This window comes from Hippopotamus amphibius, chromosome X (assembly GCF_030028045.1).
Source record: "Hippopotamus amphibius kiboko isolate mHipAmp2 chromosome X, mHipAmp2.hap2, whole genome shotgun sequence".
Lineage (NCBI taxonomy): Eukaryota > Metazoa > Chordata > Mammalia > Artiodactyla > Hippopotamidae > Hippopotamus > Hippopotamus amphibius.
In genome coordinates, this window is record NC_080203.1 from 28,323,285 (window position 1) to 28,335,216 (window position 11,932).

At 39.0% G+C, this 11,932-nt stretch overlaps 1 pseudogene; it reads right to left on the reverse strand.

The window, feature by feature from the left end:
* Positions 1–8,952, reverse strand: part of LOC130841395 (tyrosine-protein kinase Fer-like) — a 49,277-nt pseudogene extending 40,325 nt beyond the window's left edge.
* Positions 8,953–11,932: the final 2,980 nt, after the last annotated feature.

Genomic DNA, 11,932 nt, shown 5'->3' on the forward strand with positions numbered 1-11,932 from the left:
AGTCTGAATAACCAAAGTTTGACTGTCAGTAAGTCTTTCATGTAAAAATGGTGTTTCATGAAAAAAGTTGCTTTTAAATTGCACAAGTGTTTGTCTTTGAGGCAATTATTATAATTCAGGATGTAGTGGAAATGTTTATGCACACTTCTTATTTTGTCACACAAAATATTAAAAACCCATGTATTCAAGGGTCAATATTTGTAACATTAGTTTTCATTGCTCCGTTAAAGACATTCTTAAGTGCAACTGACATTAAAAAAGAAAAAGCTGCATATGGTGGTGATGAACACCATGACTACTAATACCATTTGGTGTCACTTCCTGATTTCCTAGGGTTGCTGTAACAAGTTACTATGAATATGGTGATTGAAAACAATACATATTTATTCTCTTGTTGTTCTGGAGTTCAGAAGTCTGAAATCAGCTTCACGGGGCTGAAATGAAGATGTTGGCAGGGCTACACTCCCTCCAAACTCTAGAGGAGAATCCGTTTCCTTGCTTTTTCCAGCTTCTAGAGTTGCACTTCTTCATTTCTTTGTTCTGTGATATCTTCCTCCACCTTCAGAGCCAGCAGTGTAGCATCTTGCTTTTGTCACGTTGCCTTCTTCTTCTGTTCAGATCTTCTTCTGTCTCTGTTGTGACCATCCTAAAGAGACAGGAAGGACCCTCCCACCCCTAAACTGATGTGGATGTCAAGACTGATGATGCCGTGCACACACCAAGAGGGTAATGATAAGCTTTATTACTTACACAATTGAGGCTTTTCTGGGTGGAGCAGAGCAAACCTCTCAAGCAGGTCAGAAGCTTGAGTTCCTTTTTTTTTTCTTTTTTAAACAAACAAACCAATGAATGAATAAATAATTTTTTTTGTTGTGGTTAGTGGGTAGGGCCAGGGTGAGAGTTCCTGTGCACAGGTAGGGGCTTATGTGGTTTGACTCTCCCATCAGTGCCAAAGGAGGGAGCACTCAGGGAGAAGGGGGAAGAAAAAGGAGTAAAGCTTAAAGGCTGTCAGCAGTCAAACATCAGAAAATGGAGTCAGACTCCTCATTATAGCTTCCCTGTTATAAGGACAATTGTAATTACATTTAGGGCCCACGCAGATCATCCAGGATAATCTCTCTATCTCAAGATCTTTAACTTGATCACATCAGCAAAGTCCTTTTTGTCATATAGGGTAACAGTCACAGGTTGCAAGGGATTAGGAACTGGATATCTTTGGGGACCATTATTCATCCCACCACAACCCACCATTTTATTTTTAGGGCTTTTATTGAGATATAATGGACGTACAATAAACCGAATATATTTAAAGTGTACAATTTGATATTTTTTTCTTATTAGTAACCACCACTGATTTTGCATCATTAGTGCAAATAGCAACATAGTGAAAAAGACAACTTCTTAGTATTATGAAAACGGTTGTCATGGACCCGTTAAAAGGATCTCAGACACTCCCGTGGGTCCACAGGCTACACTTTGAGAACTGGAGCTCTGGGGTATGTAGGTAGATGAGGAATGACTGAGTCTGTAGGGATGCACAGCTTCAGTTTTACTTGGTGTTGTCAAATTTTTTTCCCTAAAGGTTGTGGATATTCACACTCCCACCACCCAGGTATCAGGGCTCCTGTTTCCCCACATCCTCACCAACACCTGATGTTATCAGATTTAAAATTCTTTGTCAATATGACAGCTGTGACACAAATCTTATTCGTTTTACTTTCTATTTCTCTGATTTTAAGTGAGGTTTCACATTTTTTTAATATTATTTTTTGGCCAGTTCGGTTTCCTCTTTCTCCATTTTTCTATTGTGCTGTCTTTTTCTTACAGTTTTAGTGAGCTCTTTATATATTCTAGATACTAATATATTAATATAATAAATACTATAATATAAATATATATATGTGTATATATATATATATATATTTTGTGACCGTACTGCACAGCATGTGAGACCTTAGTTCCCCAACCAGGGATCAAACTTGTGCCCCAGCAGTGGAAGTGCAGAGCCTTAACCACTGGACTGCCAGGGAAGTCCCAATATAGATATATTTTATAATATAAATGTTTCCCTAGTCTGTGGCTCATATTGTAACCATTTTTTTAAAATAGACTTAAAAAAATATTTATTTATTTATTGGCTGTGTTGGGTCTTTGTTGCTTCGCACAGGCTTTCTCTAGTTGCAGCAAGTGGGGGCTACTCTTCATTGTGGTGCGGGGGCTTCTCTTGTTGTGGAGCACAGGCTCTAGGCTTGCGGGTTTCAGTAGTTGCAGCACGTGGGATCAGCAGTTGTGGCCCATGGGCTTAGTTGCTCTGCAGCATGTGAGATCTTCCCAGACCAGGGATGGAACCCATGTCCCCTGCACTGGCAGGCAGATTCTTAACTACTGTGCCACCAGGGAAGCCCTCATATTGTAACCTTTTAATGGTGGCTTTTTTCATATGAAAGTTTAAAATTTAAATGTAAGCAAACATCAATTTTTCCCTCCATGGTTTGTGCCTTTAGTGTTGAATTTAGTAAATCCTTTCTTATGTCTCCTAGAGTCTCTTATATTCGTTTCGAAAAAGCTTTACAACATCCCCTTTAGGCCTTTAAATCATTGGAATTTATTTTGTGTGAGTGATGTCAGGTACAGTTTTCTAACAGTCTCATTTTCAACCTGGAAAGCACAACTTTTTGAATAATCTGTTTTTTTTTCCCCACTGAATTATAATCCCATCTCTTTCATATGTCAAGTTCCTATATATACATAGACTCCTTATTGGCTTTCTAATCTGTTCCAGTTGTCTGCTTGCATATTGCTATACCAGTATCACATTTAAAATATACTGTTCCTTATAAGTCTTAAAATCTTGTAAGGCAAGATTCCTTGTTCTTGTGCAAGATCATTTTGTCTATTCTTGACCCTTTATTCTTAATTCCAGTGGAATTTTTACTGAAATTTCAGTGAATTAGCAAGTCAATTTGAAGAGAATTGATATCTATGCATAATTTCCATCTATGAACATGACATATTCATTTATCTAGATCTTCCTTTACATCTTATATATTCATAAAGATCTTATATAACTCTTACTATATTTACTCCTAGATACCATGGAGTTTTGAAATTTATGGTGAATAACTAAAACATTTTAAAATTAATTTTGCATTTTAAATTGGTTGCTACTAATAAATAAGAACATATATTGTATCCAACAATCTTGTAAACTCTCTTAGTTTTAGTAGTTTTTAAGCTTTTTGTGGATTTTCTAATAGGTTATTTTGTTTAAAAACAATGATGATGTGTCTCTTCCTTTTCAATTCTAACAGAATTGTCTTATTGTTGTCTTATTGCTTTGTCTATGACCTCCAATACGATGATAAATAATAGTGGTGGTAGTTTATATTTTCCTTCATTCTAACTTTAATGGGAATGCTTCTAAAATTTCACAATGATCTTTCATATAGGTGTTTGGGAGAGACCCATTTTTATGTTTAAGTTCCCTTTTATTCCTGTTCCAAGCAGTCCCATACTCTCAAGTCTGTTCAGTTTGAGTTGCTATCAAAATATTTTCATCATATGTTGTACTTTTTAGGGCCTTTGAAGGTCACTGGCTGGCACAGTTATAATAGACAAGACTTTAAATTGTGAATCAGCATCAGTATAGCCAGTGTTTGAAAGAGAGTTTTTTGAGTTATATTATCTGGATTTGAATCCAACTCTGCCATTTGCTAGCTGGGCAGGTCACTTAACCTTTTTAAGACTCAGATTCTTCATCTGCATAAGGGTTATGATAATAGTATTTAAGTTAGATGTATTCATTGAATAAATATTTATTATGTCAGTCATGTTTTAAGCACTGGGGACACACCAGTGAATAAACGCTAAAAATTCATGCCCTTATGAAACTTACAAGGTTGTAATAAGGCTTGAAGGAAATAATGATGTATTCCCAGCATTTGACGCAGTACCCGGCACATAATCAACTCGCAATAGTTGTTACTTATTGCTGTTATCATGATTGTTATTACTCTCCTGGAGGATCTTGCAAGCATAAAGGACCTGGATTTTTTCATTGATTCAAGAAATACTTATCTTGCACCTACATCATGCTAGGTATTTTGCTAAGAATTAGGGCTAAAGAATTTTGGGGAATTGTCTCCTCATGGTCCAAGGTCCATCAAATCAAAACATTAAAAGTGCTGCTTCAGAAGAAAATTGATGATCTTTCCTTTTTGTTTTTAGGCATTTTTGGCCTCATCTGGCACTTGAAGCAGATTTTCTTTTTAATAAAAAATTTATTATTGAAATTCTGAAATATTTTCCAATATAGGGGAAAGAACGTAATGAACACACAGTGCCTATTGTTCAGCTTCAAAAATTATTAGAGATAGTCACTCTTGTTTCATATATATCTCCACCTACTCTCTCCCATTATTTTGAAGCAACTCCCAGACATCATATCATTTCATCTGTAACTATTTCAATGCATAGAAGCAGTTGTTTTAATCAGACCTCCGCAGCCTTGCTGTGACCATTCATTATTCACAGGCTATGTTCCCATACAGCAGGGGCAGACTTCTAAGTCAGGAACACTGAGATGGGCTTAGGAAAATCAGCTACTAATAGGCTCTTTTTCCAGGAGGTGGTTCTGTAGTAGATAAGATAGAAGAAGTAAAGCTCAGAGCTTTTGATGACCTCCAGGAAAAAAGAATTCCAGCAAGCATGAACAAATAGGAAGCATTTTAATTCCCAAGACAACGTCTTGCCAGTGAAAATAGACGTAGAATATTTTTTCAAAAAGAAATTTAATTTAGAGGAAGAAATTGTGTTTTCTCTTTCAGTGCATTGTGATGTCTTTATGCTATCTCATCTTCATTTATATGGTTTAAAACAAATAATAGAAGTTTACCATCTCACTTCTGCCTCTCCTCCCTAGCTTCCGTCTCCCTGAAAACTCAGAGAGTAAGTGGCTAATGCGATTACTGCAGGGATCATCAAATCTTTTATGTAAAGGGCCAGATAGTAAATATTTTAAGCTTTGTGGGCTAAGGACAGCCCCTTATGACAAAAAATTATCTGACCGAAATGTCGGTAATGCCAAAGTTGAGAAACCCTGGTCTAGGGCAGGGCCCAGGCATTGATCTATATGAAAAGCTCCACAAGTGAGTCCCCAGGTGATGGCCTGCTATCTATTCTCTATCTGTGGTATGAGGGCTCAATGATAACTTGGATAATCCGTACCAACAGACAATTGTGAATTTTCATGAAAACATGATTCTAGCTCTTCACTGACAACTATTTTTTTTCTTGAGCTGCTAAAAAGATGTTAAACAGATGGGTTTCAGGTCCTCCTCCTTTGTTTTATCTCATGCACTCTGTAGTATTGAGGACACTAAAGGCTTAGATGAGCCTGTCCTTAGTAACAGGGAGGTTTGCAAGAAACAGAGCTTATGTGTTTACTTGAAGAGCTCCTGCTAGGAAACACTTAGGAATCTGATTGGCTTAGGGAAGACTGGAAGTTTTCTAGAAGGGTCCACCTAATTGGTGCTTTCAAAGGAGGCTGCAGCCAGAAAGGTATGAATCTGGAGGAGGAAAATGTAGAAAATGTAACTTCTTCCAGTTTGGGCTAATGAGACAAGATGGGGCCCAGGGAATATTAGTGGAGGTTGATTAGGGCATACAGAAAGTACTCAAGAGAGATACTAAAAGGATTTATAATGCGAGGATTCAAAACAGTGTAACACAAAGGGAGAAAGAAAACATGGTGTGAGTCAGTGTTTCTCACAGTGTGGTCCTTGGAACATTTACAAAAGAACTGTCTGGGTTATCTGTGAAAATACAGATTTTTTTTAAAGCTCTTTATTGGAATATAATTGCTTTACACTGTTGTGCCAGTTTTTGCTGTACACCAAAGTGAATCAGCTGTATTTATTTATTTTTGAATTTTTTAAGCTCTTTATTGGAATATAATTGCTTTACACTCTTGTACCAGCTTTTGAGGTACACCAAAGTGAATCAGCTGTATTTATACATATATCCACATATCTCCTTCCTCCCTCAACTCCCTCCCACCCTCCCTCTCCCAGCCCTCTAAGTCATCACCCATCATCGAGTTGATCTCCCTGTGTTATGCAGCAACTTCCCAGTAGCTATCTATTTTACAGTTGGTAGTGTAAATATGTCAATGCTACTCTCTCACTTCGTCCCAGCTTCCCCTTCACCCCCCCACCACCTCGTATCCTCCAGTCCATTCTCTACATCTGCGTCCTTATTCTTGCCCTGTCACTGGGTTCATCAGTACCATTTTTTTTTAGCTTCCATATATATGAGTTAGCATACGGTAGAAAATACAGATTATTTTTAGGCCCTATCTTTTGAATCAAGACCAGCTTGGGGTCCTGGAATCTGCACGTTTAGCAGCCTCTCTGAGTGTTTCTGACATATATCAAAGTTTGAGAAGCACTGGTGTACGCAGAACTTTGGCTCTAAATAGAGGATGATCAAGATGACAATGTAATTTGAAATAAAGATGTCCCTTGCCTTAGAAAAAAATGTCTTTCTGAGAAGTTGTGTGTTAATAGAGGTTTTCTAAATTTATACTTCCTGTAATTGCATCAGTGGGACTCATTATTACTCAAAAGAAGCCAAAGGTTTATACTTTCATAGAGTGAATGTTCATATTCAACTGATTGTTTCAAACATTTGAAGGAATCCAATTTGTCAAAATCAGTATTAACTAGGTCCCTAAAACAAAACGCAGGCATTGAAAAATATTCACTTTTATACCTATGTCTGTGATCTTTTAGCATTTTTGCCTTTCACAAGAACATTTTGTGTCAATTTTAAGCTTAGAAAATAGAGCAAATTAGGTTTAATTAATTTTGACAACCATCATAACATGCTTGTTATGATTTTATAAATGAGATTTTTGTGGCTTCCATATCTGTTGCATTTCATGTTCAAACAAAGATCTCACATTGGAGCAGAAATATGCTGATTAGATGAATGACATTAAGTACAAAATGGTATTGTACTGGGTGCATTTGAATTCTACACAAAGAACAGACTCAGAGTCTGATTATCCCAGTCTCTGATTGCTTTGTCATTCACAGTTTTGATAAATGGTTTCATCATTTAATGAATTGATAATTTGCTATTGAGTCAACAAAACAGCAAATTGTAAGACTTACTTATGAAAATCTGAGGACTAGCTGGGTTCTCATCTGTTGCATTATTTAATAATATGTATATAATTGTTCTAATTTTTTCTACTGTCCTTAATCACTTCCACTTGATTTGATAAGGCCCTTGCAGACTCTCTATAAGATTTTCATTTTGACAGGGTCATGATAATACACGGCACGCTGAAAACTCCAGGAACTCCAATAGCGGAGAATAATGACTTTATAGTGTGGAAATGTAGAGTCCCTATTTAAAAATCACATCGGTGGATGAATGAAACGCAGCCCCAGCCTGTTTCCAAATTATCTGTTCAGTGAGGCCCATGTCAATCCACAATGTTTTCAGTGTACAGGAATCCAGAAGAGTGTAGAATCTCAGGACTAAACATTGTTAGGGCTGGAAGGAATTTAGGATTTCTCAAACTGCAATATAAAGTGGGGGGGGGGTGTGGGGGGGCTCCTTGCCCCTGTTGCCTGTGGAAATGTGGGCTCAGTGTTTCCTAATACTCTGATTTTTCAACGGATGTCAAAATATGGTCTTTCCTGTTCATCTTCCTGCTGAGTAGCCAGTAGGACCTGGGACTCCCTTGTCTCAGTCGCAGCTGATGGGACCAGGGACAGATGCCTGCCTTTGAGGGATGCTGTCCATGCACAGCCTGGCAGCTGACTTTTATGGCCCAGGCTTAAGATGAACAAGCACAGGTTATTGCCTTAGGAAGTTTGATTCATGACCCAAAGGAAACTTACCAGTTGGTAGCAGAGCAGAAAGAAGTAGACACTGAGACTGGAGCCAAGTCATGTTAATTGCAGAGCACTTGACACAAGGTCATATACTTCTGGAACTGAGGTTCTCAGAGTGGCTTAGAATCTAGACCCATTCACCACCTGGGTCCCCATGCTAGGTAAGATGTTTTATTTTAAGTGCTCTGAGCCCAAGGGAAATGAACATACTGTATTCAGAAATGTGTATGTACAGGGTTGGGTTAGTTGGGGACAATTGTACTTACCTTTCAGAGTGTTGTAAGAATTAAATGAGAATATTTGAAATGGTCTAGAATGGTACCTGACACATAGTAGACATTTTGTGTTACCTTCCTGGCTCCTTCCTCTCTGCTCCTCCACTGCTCATATATTTATACCTAGTGTTGGCTTCAACCAAAAGCAGAATGCCAGTATCTGCGGCTCAGCCTGGTGATGGATAAAGAGTTTTACCCTGTGTATGAGCCAGCTGCTACCTGAAAGGCCCCTGTCATTAACATGTATTTTTTCAGACTCAGGTCTTGAGGGGAATAGGTAAAAGCTTCTGGACCCTGACCCTGGTTGCCTATATCTGTCAGGATTCAGTATAGGAAACAGAAATCATGCTAGGTACTTTCAGTAGAAAGGGATTTAATAAGGAAATTAGATATTTTTAATTAATTAATTTGGCTGCATCGTGCAGCTTCAGAGATCTTAGTCCCCTGACCAGGGATCGAACCCGTGCCCCCTGCAGTGGAAGCATGGAGCCTTAACCACTGGACAGCCAGGGAAGTCCCTAGGTATTTTTAAAAAGCCTTGGAAGGGTTGGAAGAGTGGGATCTAGGCTGGCCCTAAAGGAATGGCTCCCAGAATCTTATAGAACCCACTCACCAGTTGGCTACTACCTCTGAGACCATCACTGGAATGCTTGAGTTCAAGAATGGCCCAGGGAACAGAAGCTGGATTCAGGAAATACCGCTGTCACTGCTTCTTGACACCCAGGAAGCTGGAGACTAGATTCTGGTACGCTGTTGCAGAACATCCTCATGTCTGCATGACCTTCATTGCCAAGGTCAAGGAGCCCATAGGGGCGGGGAAGGTGGTCTCGGCTTCATTTCTGCCTTTAAGACCTCACATAAATGCACATATTTTGTGGAAGTTGTTTCAAACCTAGAACTCAAGCTGCGAAAGAGTCTGTGAAGTATGGTTTTCAGTTTTCCAGTCTTTGTAGCACAGAAGGTGCATTAGAAGGAAGTGGAGAACTTCCCTGGTGGTGCAGTGGTTAAGAATCTGCCTGCCAATGCAGGGGACACTGGTTCCATCCCTGGTCCAGGAAGATACCACATGCCGTGGAGCAACTAAGCCCGTGCGCCACAACTACTGAGCCTGTGCTCTATCGCCCATGAGCCATAACTACTGAGCCCGCATGGCACAACTACTGAAGCCCACGAGCCTAGAGCCCATGCTCCGCAACAAGAGATGCCACTGCAATGAGAAGCCTGCGCACGCAATGAAGAGTAGCCCCTGCTCGGCGCAACTAAAGGAAGCCCGTGCACAGCAGTGAAGACCCAACGCAGCCAAAAAAATAAATAAAATTTTTAAAAATTCTTAAAAAACAAAGAGGACATGGGAATAAAAGATGAGCAAGCCAATAGCCAGTATCAACCACACTGTCTACCATATTAGACAAACACTCAGGGTCTCCCTGTGCTGGGCCTGCCACCCGGTCCCATCTAAATTCTAAACTACAATCAAAACTAATGATGTTGCTAGTTCTGATAAAACACTTGTTGTTTTGTGTCTGTCCTTTACCTGTCCCCAATTCTGACCTTGATAGTTGAAGGTGGCAAAAAATGTTAAGGAGAAACTATTATTTCTCCTAGTTAACAATTGTGGCACCACTATTCAATAAAGTTATATAGCCTGACCTCAGACTTCAAGAAAATAAATTCCAGATACATTAAATAGTTAAATGTAATTAACAAAATGAGAGACCTAGAGGAAAAAACACAATATACATTTTAGGAGAAGGGAAGGCCTTTTCAAACATGGCACCAAAGACAGAAAACATAAAGGAAAAGATAAATTGACTTGGGTGTATGAAAGTCAAAATTCTATATGCCAAAGAAGCAGAAAGATAATGACACGTGGAGAAAAATTTGTATGGTATGATGAACGGTTAACACTAAAGAGTGTTTACAAATCAATAAAGAAGATAAAAATTGCAATAGGAAAAAAGGGCAGAAGACAAGGACAGGCAATTTACAAAGGAACAAATACAAATAGCCAATGAAAAAGTAAAAGTTCAAATTCATTTATAACAAAAATGAAAAGTAAACAAAAATGCCAGGCCACTTAAAATTTTTTCCATTTTTTGCCTATCATTTGACACTGTCAAAGAAGAAAAGTAATGATAATACCCAGTGTTGACCTGGGCATGAGGAAATAAGCACTTTCAAATACAGCTGATGGGAGAACAAATTGGTATAATCTTTCTGGAGGGTAATTTGACAATATGTTTCCAAAGTATTAAATGTGACTGCTCTTTAACTGAGTTGTTACAGTTGCAGGAATTGATGCTAAGGAAATAATCAGATAGGTTATTTGTAAGGAAACTCCTACAACATTATTTTACAATGGTAACAATTTAGAAACCATCTGAATGTTTTAACAATGTGGAATTGGGTAACTAATTATGATACATCCATAAGTGAATCACAGTATATCCATAGGTTGGATTCCTATTCGGCCATTATAAATAATGATATAGAAGAATGACAGGGGAAAATGTCCGCAATATATCAGTAAGTGCAGAAAGCAGGCAATGAACGTGTATTGAGTGATAAAAATGTATGATTCATAGAAAGGAAGGACATAGATAAAAATGTTAATGAGGGTTATTTCTGGATGGTGAGGTGGTGGATGATTTTAACATTTTGTGTTTTCAAAGTTTTATTCCCTTTTTTTTGCAGTAAGGAAGCATTATCTAAGAAAAAAAATTAAAAATTGGTATCGCAATGTGAAGCCTTTTGGTTTGGTTTGTTCTTTTGTCTATGAAGGCAACTGACTGAGGATGAATAGCTTGTGTGAGATAGTGGTCTTGGGCCGAGTGCAGCCTACTACCCCATGCTAAATCTCCGTAAGCGATAGCAGGAGCCCATCAGATTGTGCTGGTTTCAGTGGAAAAATTGCTGGGAAACTTGCCTTACTCCATCCTGCAGCACAAAGACAAGTGCTTTCTCTGACACTTGTTTTTCAGCCTCCAATGGCCACTGAATGTCACTGTGGCTCCAAGGAAATGCAGTGAAGATACGACTTCTTTGGGCCTGGTAATGACTGTGGAGACCTGGGCAGGAAAAATAAATAGGCAAATCAGCCCTAAAATTCTCTAGAGGCTTGCACAATGCCTACAGCCTCCTATTTCTACTAACAATACATTTGGGCTGATAAATGAGCCATGAGAACAAAGTGTTTGAGTCAACACTTCTCAGCCTCTAAGACTTTCTAAGTCCCATGTATTGATAGTAAGAACCAAAAGCGTCAGGCTGTGTTCCTGGTTCTGCCAAGCCCTGGTCAGAGTCCTTCAGTGGACAGCTGGGGAAACTGAGCTCAGAGCTGGAGGATAGCCTCAGGAAGTGGAAGGGTGGCACCCAATAGCCAGACTGAGCACCTGCTTGGGGCACCAGCAAAGCAAGGGCACCAACTAACGATGCCCTTCTTGGAGGCAGAGGCTGTGTAGGACTCATCTCCAAAGCACTAGTGTGTGGTACAGGGTCTAGCACATAGTAGGTGCTCAGAAAAGTTGGAATGACATCCCTGACTACACCCCCTTCGGTCTGGATTAGGTGCCCCCCCTTAATGGTGCCATAGCAGTTGTGCTTACTTCTGTCATAACAGTTATGACATTGGGTTACAGTGACCCATTGACATGTTGGTTGGATGCTAGAGGTTAGGGACCGTGTCTTTTGATACAGTCCTCAGCACTTAGTGCAAAAGAAAAAGAAATTTTTATAATTCTTCCCTGCTCT